Raw genomic sequence first — 14,640 nt, forward strand, 5'->3', positions numbered from 1 at the left:
GTGGACAAATTGAGAACCTGAAATTTGCCGGAACGGAAATGAATCAACATTTCGGCAAAACATAGGCCACTCAGCTTCATTCCCTGAAAACAACAAAGCCACTTGGGCACAATCGAACCACTTCAATGAAAAGATATAACATGAGCAAACACTATTGAGGAATTTGCATATAACATGGCCACTTTAATGAAAAGATATAATCAACAATAATGGAATATGCAAATGAACACCAATGACATATATCATATAACAACAATCTTGTTTTTTTGTTTACATAGCAACAATTAGTTTAACCAAGTAGCAGTCCAGGCCGGTGCTGTTGCTGCTGAACGAGCTTCGCGCGCTGGCGTTGCTGTTGCACCTCTGCATCCCAGCGTTGCTGTACCCGCGGACGCGCAGCTTCGGCCACGGCTCCGAGAACGCGCGGTCTGGGGCGTCAGACGGGCTGCCCCGGCGGCCCGTGGCCTGGCGGTGTATGAAGCCCCAGAGGGTCCACGCCTTGCTTAGACGCCGTGGCTTCTTGGCGGGGCCCGGGAACGCAGCGTCCAGGGTCACCGGGAAGTCTTTGACGAGAGAGTTGGAGCTGAACCGTTGGTCGAGCAGGTCTTCGGCATGGTGGAAGTGGTAGAACTCTAAGCTGCCGGTCAGCGGGGGCACCGTGCATTGGTGATGGCGGCCGCTGCAGGGGCTGGCTTTGGGTCGGGCACTTCGAACGACCTTGTCAGCACGGAGCTTGACCGCTCCAGGCTCCGGCGCCTCCGGCTCGACGTGTCCATGTAGTAGTCTCGCGTCTGCGCCGAGCCTCCGGGGGTGTTGGCGTCGCCGTCGGGCTCGGGCTGCGAGTCATCTTCCACAGGAATTTGGCCGTCGGAGCGTTCCACCACGCCGACAGGTGAGTCCTCGAGCGCGGAGAGGATGGGCGGGAGCCGTGACAGCGGCGCAGGCGCTCGGCCAAGGCCAATGCCGGCGCCGGCGCCGAAGAGGTAGCCGTCCCAGGACGCGCGGGGCCCGTACCAGGATAGACCTACATCGTCGACAGACATGCGGCCAGCATCAAGGGAGAAGCTTGGGTCCGTGTCGCACGAACGACGGCCTCTGGCGAACTCCGAGCCTGCCTCCCTACGAAAGCGGCTCCGCCAAAGGAAAAGGGCTTGGATGGCTTCTCCGACGGCGGCATTGCCGCGGCCGCTGCCTTGCTGCCGGCCGCCTCCTCCTTCTTGAGCTTCTGCTTGCGCCTCCACTTGTGCCACTTCTAAATGAAGACCGAGGCAGCGAGCCGGAAGCTCCCGACGATCTCCTTCAGGTCCATGGGCGGCGGCTTCTTGGGCTGCCAAGATTTCGAGATCTATGTGATCCTTCATGGCCTTGATCTCTCCGGACCCATAAGCTTCGGTTTCCATCTCTCCCGAGGTGTCGACAACCAAGACGTGCTCCACCACCGGAGTTATCTCGTCAGAGCTCTCGGCCATAACAATCTCGTCCTCCAAGAAGATCTCTGGGACGCACGGTCGAGCCGGCGGCAGCTGGTGGAATTCGGTGGGGAGCGCCGCGGCCGCGGCGGAGGACGAGACGGGGAACACGCCGAAGGCCGTGTCGTCGCGGATGCGCTCGCGGTCGTCCTGGTGGAAGAGCGCCCAGAGCGTGCTGCGCCCGCGCACGTCGCATGACCAGCGCCGCCGCTTCATCCATCGTGCTGCGCGCCATGCTGGCCACGCGCACGGGCCGCCGTTCGTGCCGATTCTGGTCGGTTGGTTCGGACGCTGAGTGCGGATTGATTAAAAAACGGCAGGGGGTTTCTGTAAAAGTACGTGCGCTAACCGATCCAGCAACCTGGCTGCCAATTGTAGAGATGTGATTGGCTTGGGACTAAATCATCACATGAGGTACAAGTTAGGGTATGGTGAAGTCAAGTTTTACAAGTTTGAGACTGAATCATCACATTCTATGCAAGTTAGGGTACCTGGGTGCTATTACCTAAAAAATGAACCAACTTGGTCCTCTTTTCTCCACACGCAAAGAAAGGTCTTTTCGTCCGTGAGCAGACACGTTGCCGCTGTAGCTAGGGCTGTACGACATGCGAAGACCTCGAACCACGCAAAAGTCTCGGTCGTCTTCAGTCTTCACGCGCTTGAAACATGGAAAAGTGAGAAGATGCGCAGCAAGTAGGAGCCCAAGAGGCCAAGACTCCCACCCTTGTCTTTGCATGTTCACCCCTCCCTCCTGGTAGAGATATCTCGTCCACGTATCATTTGCAGCTGCCGCCGGCGATTGTGAGAGCTTGAGACTGAGGAATCCGGCGCCGAGGAGGAGTTCTATTCAGCTTCAGCCAGCAGGTACTGAATGAATGGTTCAATTTTCCGTTGATGATTTCGTTTACAATGCCGATCGCGCGCTAACACCTTGATCTGGTCTCGCTCCAGCGCGGCATCAATCGAGATCGAGCGCCATGACGGACAGCCTGGGCTTTGGGCTGGCCAAGTCCATGGTGGACGGCGCGCTGACCAACGTCAAGTCGGCGATCCAGGAGGAGGCCAAGCTGCGGCGGAGCGCAAAGCGTGACCTGGTGCTCATCACCGACGAGTTCGAGATGATGCGCTCCTTCTTCGTGGACGCCACTGCAGAGCGCGTGGACAGCCAGGTGGCCATGACCTGGGTGAGGCAGGTGCGGGACCTGGCCTATGACGTGGAGGACTGTATCGGCTTCGTTGTCCACCTCGACCAGGGGACGAGGTGGTGGTGGCGCATGGTGCCCTCGTGCATGGCGCCCGCCATTCCCCTCAACGAGGCGGTCGAGGAGATCGACCAGCTCAAGGCCAGGATGGAGTGCGTGTGCATCAGGAATACGCGCTACAATCTCAACGGCGGCAACGTCGGATCCAATCCTCCCGCCGTCACCGCGTCCAGCTCCAGCATGCTCGCCCTGGCGAGGGACGCCGCCAGGAGGCAGCAAGGCCCGGGGGACCTCACGCAGCTCATCACCAACAAAGGCAACGCCGACCCTCAGCTCCTGCAGGTGATCTCCGTGTGGGGGACCGGCGGCGATCTCGGGACCACCTCCATCATCCGCAAGGCGTACAACGACCCAGAAATCTGCCAGAACTTCGCCTGCCGCGCCTGGGTCAAGCTCACGCATCCCTTCAACCCCGACGACTTCTTGCGCCACTTCATGGCTCAGGTCTACGCCGCGGACGCCTGCCGCTCCGGCGAGCTACAAGGAGCAGACGTGGGCGCACATGTGCTCACCAAAATGAAGGGCAAGCACGAGGAGGATCTCCTCAGGGAGTTCGTGCACCAGGTCAACACCAAGACGTACCTCGTCGTCTTGGACAACCTCACCGACATGCTGGATTGGGATGCTGTGAGGACCTTCCTTCCGGACATGGGGAATGGCAGCTGGATCATCGTGTCCACGCATCATTTTGAGATCGCAAGCTTGTGCATCGGACACTCGTACCAACCGATGGAGCTCAAGCACTTCTCATCTAATCACTCGGTTTGCGCCTTCTTCAAAGAGGTACCGACGTACCGTACGTAATTAACAACGGCGCTTACATATTTTGAAGAAATCCCGTGTTTCTCTTTTAAGCAAAGTAGACTTGGACATGGATGGAACCCTTCTTCTAGAAAGAATCTTTGATTATTACTAATATAGTACATGTCTTTATGAAAAATATGTTGATATGCAAATAATTTTCAAGTAATTTTTTTGACTGATAGCGTTTTCATGTCATAAGTCTACTTGCTTGCTGGTTTTATACCTTTTTCAACAGTCTGTTGGACTTGGGAATAATTTAGGCTGTGCCCATCCATCCACTGGTGCCAGGCCAGCCAAGTTGGCATTTCATTATGTAAAAACAAAGTTCAGTTTAAACACATATTTCTTATAAAATATAAGGCCCATAGACCCTTTGATCGTTGGCTCATTGCTATATGTCTTTATGTAGAACTAGAATGGTGACCTAGGCATTTGTGTGGGTAGAAACACATTGCATCATAGATTAAAATCATGTGTCTTGCAAAATATAAGGCGCATGGTAATCACTGTATTTTTATCTTGCAAATATTTTTAGGCATATATTGGTTTCAGTTTGTCTAATTCACGTTTAGATGTTTTCTAAGGATGTCACATCTAACCTCCCACAAATAAGGTAGCAACAAGGAACAAAAAAGCCAAGACAAAAAAAAAAATAGACCACAAACATAGTGGAGATCAGGTTAGATGTGACAGACAGACCCTATTGGTTTTACAATTTGTAAGGAAGTCCTTAGTTATATGTACCTTGTCTCAGTAGTTCTTGCGTGTTAACAAGCTCTGCCCACCTGCAGGGTTCTCAACACTACGGAGATATACACTTGGAATCAGTTGCGTCTCAAGTGAGCCAAAATTCCTCCTATGGAGAAATCCCCTCCGATAGCGAAGCCGTCGCAGATTGGATGAGCAATCATCCCCTTGTTGGGCGCGACTCGGAGATGAATGAACTTCGCAGGTATACAGCTCAGGCACGTTTTAGCCATTCCCAGGTGGTATCTGTTTGGGGGATAGCCGGCATTGGAAAATCAGCTCTTGTTAGAAACTTGTACTGTGACAGAATGCTCCACACCAACCAGTTCAACAAGTACAGCTGGGTGGATGTGGATGTATCCCATCCTTTCAATCTAAGAGATTTTTGTCGAGGCTAAGGGCCTGTTCGGTAGCTCCCCAACTCCAATAAATCCTCAAATCCAGCTTCTCTTTTCGATCGCCAGCTTCCCACGCGAGCGCTAGCGCTCAGAAATCCGTTCGGTGTCTCAGCTCCAGGTTTCGATCGTCATAGATGGGCTGCCAGCCATCTTCAGTGGGATTCGGCCTTATTGGACATTGAGGAGAGGCCGAAGTGAGCCCAAGATGGAGGCTGGATGGAAATCCACGTGAGGCCCTGTTCCTAGGGGCTGAAAAGATGGCTAAAGGCCTGGTTTGGAGTGCCCTGGGGCGCATTTTTCAGCCTATTTCGCTGGCAGGCAGCGTTTTTCTCCTTTTTCTTTGCTTTCTTTCTCTAACAGAGATGACCAGATTCACTGGGGCAAAGAGTTGCCTTTTCTTTTCTGTGCATTTTTACTAACAGAGAACTATAAAGGGTAGTTTGCAATACTTTCTGCATATAAATTATAAATTATTAAACAGAAATGTATTTTGAATGAAAATACATATATGGCAACACATATCTTAAGGACCAAGACAGTCTGCACGTATTTCATATAACAAAGGGCACAATATTTGCATAAGTTTGCAAACCAAAAGTGGTACATGTTCCTAACATGTACTTCACCAACCTAGAGCAATGTCAGTAGCAAGTTGGTTCCTAAACAGATCCATGTCAACACCATTTTCCTCCGAAGTAGATGTATCTGAAGCATTTGTCGGAACAGCAAATTTCCTATACCGTTCAGGAATTGTTGGCACATAATCCGGATCCCTATCACATCGAACAAAGTGGAGATCTGATTTGTCATGGAAGCGAACATAGTTGTGCAATGCCATAGTAGCAGCAACTATCATCTTTTGGGTTTCAGTTGAGTAGCTTGGCATCTTCAAAAGTATTTGCCATTTCTGAAACCCAAAAGATGATAGTTGCTGCTACTATGGCATTGCACAACTATCTTCGCTTCCATGACAAATCAGATCTCCACTTTGTTCGATGTGATAGGGATCCGGATTATGTGCCAACAATTCCTGAACGGTATAGGAAATTTGCTGTTCCGACAAATGCTTCAGATACATCTACTTCGGAGGAAAATGGTGTTGACATGGATCTGTTTAGGAACCAACTTGCTACTGACATTGCTCTAGGTTGGTGAAGTACATGTTAGGAACATGTACCACTTTTGATTTGCAAACTTATGCAAATATTGTGCCCTTTGTTATATGAAATACGTGCAGACTGTCTTGGTCCTTAAGATATGTGTTGCCATATATGTATTTTCATTCAAAATACATTTCTGTTTAATAATTTATAATTTATATGCAGAAAGTATTGCAAACTACCCTTTATAGTTCTCTGTTAGTAAAAATGCACAGAAAAGAAAAGGCAACTCTTTGCCCCAGTGAATCTGGTCATCTCTGTTAGAGAAAGAAAGCAAAGAAAAAGGAGAAAAACGCTGCCTGCCAGCGAAATAGGCTGAAAAATGCGCCCCAGGCACTCCAAACCAGGCCTTTAGCCATCTTTTCAGCCCCTAGGAACATGGCCTCACGTGGATTTCCATCCAGCCTCCATCTTGGGCTCACTTCGGCCTCTCCTCAATGTCCAATAAGGCCGAATCCCACTGAAGATGGCTGGCAGCCCATCTATGACGATCGAAACCTGGAGCTGAGACACCGAACGGATTTCTGAGCGCTAGCGCTCGCGTGGGAAGCTGGCGATCGAAAAGAGAAGCTGGATTTGAGGATTTATTGGAGTTGGGGAGCTACCGAACATGCCCTTACTTTTGGATTTTCATTCGGAGAAAGACCCCATCAGAGAGTGTCAAGAGCTTCTAAGACAGCACCAGTGTCTCGTGGTTATTGATGGTCTCCGGTCTAAAGAAGAATGGGACTTGATACAGGCTGCCTTGGTATCCAGATCTTCTACAAGTGTTATCATCGTCATTACAACTGAGGCAAGCGTCGCCACATACTGCGCAAATAACAAAGAGCAAGTGCTTAATGTGAAAGGTCTGGAAGCTGCTGCAGCCTTTGATCTCTTCAGGAAAGAGGTGTGTTTTCTTATCACTTTTTCAAAAAGGGGCGCTTTATTACATTATGGGACGGAGGGAAGTAGTATATGCCTAGTTTTACAAAGATTCCAGACAACATGGGATCCTCAGAGCAAAAACTTGAACAATTTTTTAGTACTCGTGTAGAAATATCATCTTATAGACAAATTCAACGAACGTGATATTAGATAGTAATTATGAGGAAATAAGTACAATTATGATGATATTAGCATTACATTCATTAGGGGAGGGCATGGCATTTGTCCACAACCATTGGATAAATTGTTATGCTATTGAATTAAAGAATTCGATTGCCTCATAGATCTGAAGTATTTTCTACCAACTCGTGCTTTTTATATTACTAAGCATAGATATAGATCTGCACCAACAATGAAATTTGTAAAATTCTAATAATTTACTATGTGAGCTATACAAGAAAGCACTAATAATGGGCCGGCCGATCACTCGAGATCGGCGGAGTTCTTGGGAGAACTCCAAGCCAAAGTTCACTCCGTGACTGAGGCAACGCTTCCTATCCTGGTGGGAGGCGATTTCAACCTGATTAGGTCGGGTGCGGACAAGAGTAACAGTAACATAAACTGGCCTCGGGTGGCTATGTTTAACGCTGCGATCGCCTCGATGGCCCTCAGGGAGGTGGCCAGAACGGGCGCTCGATTCACATGGACAAACAAGCAATTAGACCCGGTACGCTCTGTGCTGGATCGTGTGTTCATGTCTCCGGATTGGGAAATGGGTTTTCCCCTCTGCACTCTGGTCGCGGAGACTCGGATTGGGTCAGACCATGTACCTCTGGTGTACTCCTCGGGGGAGGATAGAGTGCGACGTAGCCCCCGTTTTTTCTTCGAAACGGCCTGGTTAGAGGTGCCAGGCTTTGAGGAGCTCTTCAGGGAGAAGTGGCGGGTGTGCGTGAGTCAAGTGGGGTCCCAACGTGGCTCGATGGAGTTCTGGAACGCTGCCGGCGGGCGACTCAGGGCAAGTCTCAAGGGATGGGGCGCTAACCTGGGGAGGTCCGACAAAGCACACAGAGCCGCCATACTAGCGGAGATCGCAACGATCGATTCCCAGGCAGATATTCGGGACCTTTTGGAGACGGAATGGGCCCACCGATACGACCTGGAAAGTCAGGTTGAAGCGTCGTTGCGAGCAGAGGAGGAATATTGGCGTCATCGTAGTGGCTTGAAATGGATCCTCAAAGGGGATGCTAATACCAAGTATTTCCAAGCCTACGCTAATGGCCGACGTCGTAAATGTTCTATCCTAAGGTTGCAATCGGAGCAGGGGCTTCTGTTGCGACAAGAGGACATCTCTCGGCATATTTACGACTTCTACATTAAGTTGATGGGGACGTGCGAGGACCAGAGGGCTGGTCTGAATGCGGATGTGTGGGAAGCAGGGCAACGGGTGCTGGACTGCGAGAACGAGGGACTGGGGCTAGCATTCCTTCCCGAAGAAATCGATGCCGCGCTGATGGGTATGAAGGCGGACACGGCCCCCGGCCCGGACGGGTGGCCGGTGGCAATGTTTAAACGGTTCTGGCCCTTACTTAGGGGCCCGATTTTCAAGATCTGCAACGGGTTTATGCGCGGGTTGGTAGATATATCGCGCCTCAACTTTGGAGTGTTATCGCTCATACCAAAGGTTCAAGGGGCCGACGATATTAGACAATTCCGCCCCATTGCGCTCATCAACATTTCGTTTAAAATTTGTGCCAAAGCGTGTGCGACTAGGTTAGTTTCGATCGCGCATCGTGTGATCCATTGCAACCAATCCGCGTTCATTCGTGGTCGCAATATTCTTGAGGGCCCTCTAGCCCTTCAGGAGATTATACACGAACTCAAACGAACTAAGGAACCGGCGGTGCTATTAAAGCTAGACTTCGAAAAGGCTTACGATCGGGTTAATTGGAATTTCCTCCGTCAGGTGCTACTCAGCCGGGGTTTCTCCGCTGTTTGGGTGCACCGCGTCATGCAGTTGGTCTTGGGAGGACAAACTGCTATTTTGGTGAACGGAGAAGTAGGGCACTTCTTCCGAAACAAGCGAGGCCTCAGGCAAGGGGATCCGTTTCCCCCCCTCCTGTTCAACTTTGTAGTTGATGCGCTGTCCTCAATGCTGAGGAAAGCGGCGGAGGCTGGTCATATCAAAGGGTTGGTAGGACATCTCATTCCAGGGGGAGTAACCCACTTGCAGTACGCGGATGACACGCTACTGCTGTTTCGTCCGGACCTACATAGCATTGCTGCGGTCAAGGCGATTCTTCTCAGTTTTGAGCTCATGTCGGGCCTCAAAATTAACTTCCACAAATGCGAGGTGCTCTCGATGGGATCGAGGCCGAGGAGGGAAGGCGCATTGCGGATTTGCTCAACTGCAAAGTGGGCAAATTCCCGTTCACTTATCTGGGCCTCCCGGTAGACACCAAACAACCCACGATAGAGGATTGTGAGCCTCTATGCGCCAAAGTGAGGACTAGGGTCTGTCCTTGGCGGGGAAATTTTTTGTCGAAAGCGGCGAGGTTAGTGCTCACAAATTCCAGCCTGTCTTCTTTGCCGATGTTTGCCATGGGGCTGTTTCTGCTTGCAGAAGGGGTCCATGCCAAGTTCGACACGCCTCGAGCCAAGTTCTTTTGGGAAGGAACTGGCCCGCACCACAAATACCACATGGTTAAATGGGCCTGGGTATGCCGGCCCAAGGACTTGGGCGGTCTCGGGATCACCAATTCCAGATGGCTTAACATCGCGCTGATGTGTAAATGGATTTGGAAAATCACCCAAGGGGCATCCGGGTTGTGGGTCGATCTCCTACGGGCCAAATATTTTCCTAACAGGAATTTTTTTGAAGGAAGGGCAAGGGGCTCACCGTTTTGGAATGATCTTCAGTTGATCAAACCAGCTTTTGCCATGGGGGCAAAATTTGCGGTTGGGAACGGCAGATCCGCGCGTTTCTGGATTGACCTTTGGATAGGTACTCAACCCCTTTGGATAGAATTCCGGGAGTTGTACGATATTGCCGTTGACACCGCGTTATCGGTGGCGGATGCACTTGCCGCGACGCCACCTGAGATTCAGTTCAAACGGGAACTCAACGGACCTAAGCAGGCAAGCCTCGCGGCCTTGAGGCAATTAATCGACCCGGTGGGTCTTTCAGATCAACCTGACACGGTAAGTTGGTCGCTCACTAACTCCGGGAAATTCTCGGTGAACTCCTTATACCGCAAGTTGTGTCGAGGGCCGACTCAACCCGTGATTGCAGGATTGTGGAAAGCGCAGATGCCTTTGAAGATTAAGCTTTTCATATGGCAACTGTTTCGCGATAGGCTTCCCACCTCCTTGAACGTAGCCAAACGTAATGGGCCGGCCACGGGTCCGTGTGCGTTATGTGGGGAACCGGAGGATGCCAATCATGTGTTTTTCCGGTGCCCGATAGCAAGGTTTGCGTGGAGTGCTGTCCGCACCGTGGCAGGCGTCCTTTGGGACCCGCGCTCGGCTCCAGAGCTCTTCAACCTCCTTGATGCGATTAAGGGCCCAGCATATCGGGTTATGTGGAGTTCTGTTGGGGCACTTCTCTGGGCCTTATGGTTAACTAGGAACAAGTTTACTATAGAAGGGTGCTTCCCAAATCATCCCGCTAATATCATCTTCAAATGTAACCTTCTATTACAACAGTGGAGTCCGTTGGGGAGGCGCAAGGATGCTGAGCTGATCAAGACCGCCCAACAACGACTGGCGCAAGTGTATGCGATGGCTAGGGAGTCATGACTTCGGTTCTTTTGTGGCTTGACGGGCCTGCGTGCTCTGTACGGACTCTGCCCTGTAATCTCGTTTGGCGGCTTGTTTTTAATCTCATCTGAACTTTGGTGCTCAAGCCGGCAGGGCTTTTGGTGTTGTATTAAGACTTGGTTTGTGGTACACTGCCGTTGGGGCTTTATTAATTTAAAGCCGGACGCATCTGGCGTCTTCGTTCTAAAAAAAACTTCTTGAGTTACAAAGAAGACCTGACCTTTTCTATACAGATCGTTGATATTTATAATTATCTTTTCAAGTGAAAATAATATACCACATTGAATATCTATGAGCATTTTTTCATCTATTTTATAAAATGTACAAATCATATTTTTAGAAGCTTTGGAACGTAGAACAAGTTATGGGCAGGAACGTAACTAAGAAAAGATAAAAAAATATGACTAGACGTTTGATGTAGTCAATTTTACACTAGTGTGCTAATAAAAATATATAATTTGTATAACATTGAAAATAAATTCCGGACAGCTCGATGGTACAATTTTGATCCAACAACTTTAAGGTTTTTTTTGTATTAGTTGTCAAAGTTAGAGAAGTAGCAAAAGCCGAAGAAGATGAGAATCAGGAAAAGGGAGACGAGTTCCAGTTGGCGCATGTTTTGGAAAGCAACATTTACTTAATTAGCAATGGATGCCCCATGCTAAATATAGTTTGAATTTTCTATTCACAAAATTCGAAAATTTAGGTTTATGGAAAAAAATTTCCTTTTATTTTGCAAGCATCTTTTTGAATTGATGCATGCATGAAAATATGTGTTCAAATATCACTCACTCTATATTCTGCAACAGAAACATTATAATCCAATGTAATTGATATTTACCTTGACGATGAACTGGAGTTAATAATTCTTACACTTTTTAAACTTATGTATTGTTTTGCCAATGTAATTGATAGGTACGCAAGAAGGCGTCGTCTTCGTCTTTAAATAATCACAAAGATTCAGCGCTGGATGAACTTATTTTGAAGTGTGGAGGTCTTCCCAAAGTGATAGTTGCCATAGCTGCTGTACTAGCCACGCGGACGGTGGGATTGATGGATACTGTACATTCCTTGAATCACAGATTTATGCAGCATCTAGAGACCAATCTGGAGTATGATAGTCTGCGAGCCCTATTTGATTGGATGCATTCCTACTTCCGTAATTGTCCGGATTCACTCAAGCCATGCATCTTTTATCTATCAATTTTTCCTGAAGGTTGTAACATTAGGCGCAGGCGGCTAGTTAGGAGGTGGATTGCAGAGGGTTACTCTAGGGACAACGAGAAAAGATCCGCTGAGGAGCAGGGTGAGAAGTTCTTCTCCAAGCTCCTCGCGCTGAGCATAATCCAGCAGATACCAGAGGTCGGCACCACTGCCTTTGGTGAGACAAGGATGGTAAGGTGCCAGGTCACTGGCTTCATCCGTGAGTACATCGTCTCACGGAGAATGGAAGAGAACCTTGTGTTTGAACTCGGGCCCAATTGTGCCCTAACGACCCAGCGAACAGGGCACCACCTTATCATACACAGAGACTGGGACAGTGACAGGATTGTATTCGAGAGCATTGACTTCTCACGGCTACGGTCAATGACAGTGTTTGGAAAGTGGGAATCCTTCTTGATCTCGAAAAACATGAGGCTGGTTCGGGTGCTTGATTTGGAGGATGCATCAGCTGTCAAGGATGAAGACCTCAGGAAGATTGTGAAGCGGCTGCGGCGCCTTAAGTTTCTCTCTTTACGAGGATGCAGCGATATCTTCCATCTGCCGAGTTCACTTGGTGTTCTGAGCCAGCTCCAGAGCCTGGATGTGAGACACACCTCCATTGTCACCCTGCCAACCAGCATCACCAAGTTACACAGGTTGTAGTACATTCGTGCTGGTACCACGGTCCCAGCATCAACGCAGGCTGCATCCTCTAGTTGGTTGCCACAGTCCCGCAAAAGTCATGGCCTAGTTGGCGTTGAGGTGCCTAGAGGGATTGGAAAATTGACGGCGCTGCACACGCTCGGTGTTGTCAACATCGGCGCTTCAAGGGGGAAGGCCACTCTGAAAGAGCTCAAGAAGCTCACCCAATTGCGCAAGCTCGGAGTGTCTGGCATCAACATGCATAACAGCAAGGAGTTCTTGTCTGCAATCACGGGTCATGTGCATTTGGAATCCTTGTTGGTGCGGCTTGACAAGGACAATCAAGGTTGCTTGGACTTGGATGACACCCCCGTGCCTTGGGAGAACCTACAGAGTCTTAAATTATATGGGCTTCAAGACAAGCTGGCACTATCAATGAGCAATCTTAGCAAGCTCAGGAAGTTGAATCTGGAGATGGACACTTTGGAGCCAAGTGACATTAAGGCAGTGTTCGGCAACCCACCAGCTCCTCAAAATACGAGGAGTTGCGGAGTGGAGAGACTGCAGCTCCGTATTGTTTAACTGTAGCTCCGCCCTGCTCCCGGAGTGGAGCGGCGGAGTGGAGGGACTCCGAACAGGGCTTAAGATCCTTGCCAAGCTACCAAAATTATGCATTCTGCGCCTTCGTGTCAAACAACTTCGGGATGACAGGCTCCATTTCTATGTTGAGTTGTGTGGGCAGCAGCTGGACACCTTCGAAATGCTGAAGATTCTTGAGATTGCTAGCAGCTCCAGCAACTTACATGTAACCATTGGATCAAAATCGATGAAGATTCTTGAGCTGCTCAAGCTTGACTGCTCCAGTGCGTCTTATCAGCTCACTGGCCTCAATTATCTATCTGAACTAAAGGTAGTCTTGATTAAGGGCACCAATGATGAAACAATCAAGGCAGACCTTCAGAGCCAGCTCGACAACCATCCAAAGAAACCTGTTGTGGAACTGGAGGAACTACCATGTTCGTCCTGAAATGTCATTGTCTTTTCCATTTACCTCCGAAAAAGTCAACGCCACAGCAAGAACATAAAGTGACTGATTACATCAGTCAACCCTGTTGATTCCTCTTGTTGATATATAGCTATTATATGCCATGTGCTACTGAGTGTACTTCTCAACATTTCCTTTTTGTATGACTAGACTAGTATTATGTCTTATGACCAGACAGACTTATGCCCGTAGGAGGCCCACTGGACAGGTTTAGTTAAGGGCTTAACCTGTAAGTTATCTATTTTATTTTCCATTGTGGTTATATATACTAGTTGTAAGACTCTATGACAATCAAGCAATAAAAATAAATCTATTGCCCGGCTTTCAGAGGAGCCGGACCCTAACCCTAGCCGCCTCCAGCCCTTGCGCCTCCGCCTCCTCTCTCGCGCACGACGGCGCCCTGTCACCGGCGACCACGAACAGCACCACACCCAGCCCCCTCCTTCCCCTACAACCTACGCCCTAGACCCGGTAGGGTTCTAGCTCCTACCAATTTGGTATTAGGTAGCTTGGGTCCGATCATGTCTGCTCCACCACCCACCCCGCCGCTGCCCACCACCACCGCATCCACCTTCCTCTCAACTGCGCCAATCGACCTCTCCACCGCGCCGCTAGTGCTTCCCACTGCGCCGCTCGGCTCCACCGCGGGGGGCCTCCACCGGCCAGGCGCTGCCTGTCACCGCGTCGCCTACCGCCGTCTACTCCCCGGCGGAGATCACTCGGGTCCTTAATGACCTCATCATTGCCGTCCAGGGCATCCGCCTCTACCTGGCCGGACCTTACGGGCAGCCACCGCCCTTGTCGCTGGTTGCCGCGACCGGGCCAGCCGCCCTGCCCTGGTACGAGGGCCACCACGGCGCCAATCGGGCCTCTACACCACCACTGGCCTGGTCAGCCGTCGCCCGTCGTCGCCCCCCACTGGCCGCAGTGGCTGGCCCCAGCGATCGCCGCACCCCCAACGCCTCCCGGGTCCAGGCAGCCGCAGCCCCAGTTGTCGGCCCCACCGTCGCTCGCTGCCGCGCCTCAATGACCACAGTGGCTGGCCCTGACCCTCGCTGCGCCTCCCACACCCAGGTCTGTGCCGCCGTAGCCGCAGCTGCCGGCCCTGCCACCACCCAGCACGGGGCCTGGGTCACCCACGCAGGGCGGCGTACCGATCCAGCAAGTGCGCTTCCCGCCGACGCCATCCCCAATACCGGCCTGGCTGACCGGATCATCGCCGCCACC

At 50.5% G+C, this 14,640-nt stretch overlaps 2 pseudogenes; one reads left to right on the forward strand and one right to left on the reverse strand.

The window, feature by feature from the left end:
• Positions 1-270: 270 nt before the first annotated feature.
• On the reverse strand, positions 271-1,685 carry LOC123126054 (protein OCTOPUS-like; annotated as a pseudogene).
• A 457-nt stretch (positions 1,686-2,142) lies between these two features.
• Positions 2,143-13,670, forward strand: LOC123190212 (disease resistance protein Pik-2-like; annotated as a pseudogene).
• Positions 13,671-14,640: the final 970 nt, after the last annotated feature.

Source organism: Triticum aestivum, chromosome 1A (assembly GCF_018294505.1).
Source record: "Triticum aestivum cultivar Chinese Spring chromosome 1A, IWGSC CS RefSeq v2.1, whole genome shotgun sequence".
Lineage (NCBI taxonomy): Eukaryota > Viridiplantae > Streptophyta > Magnoliopsida > Poales > Poaceae > Triticum > Triticum aestivum.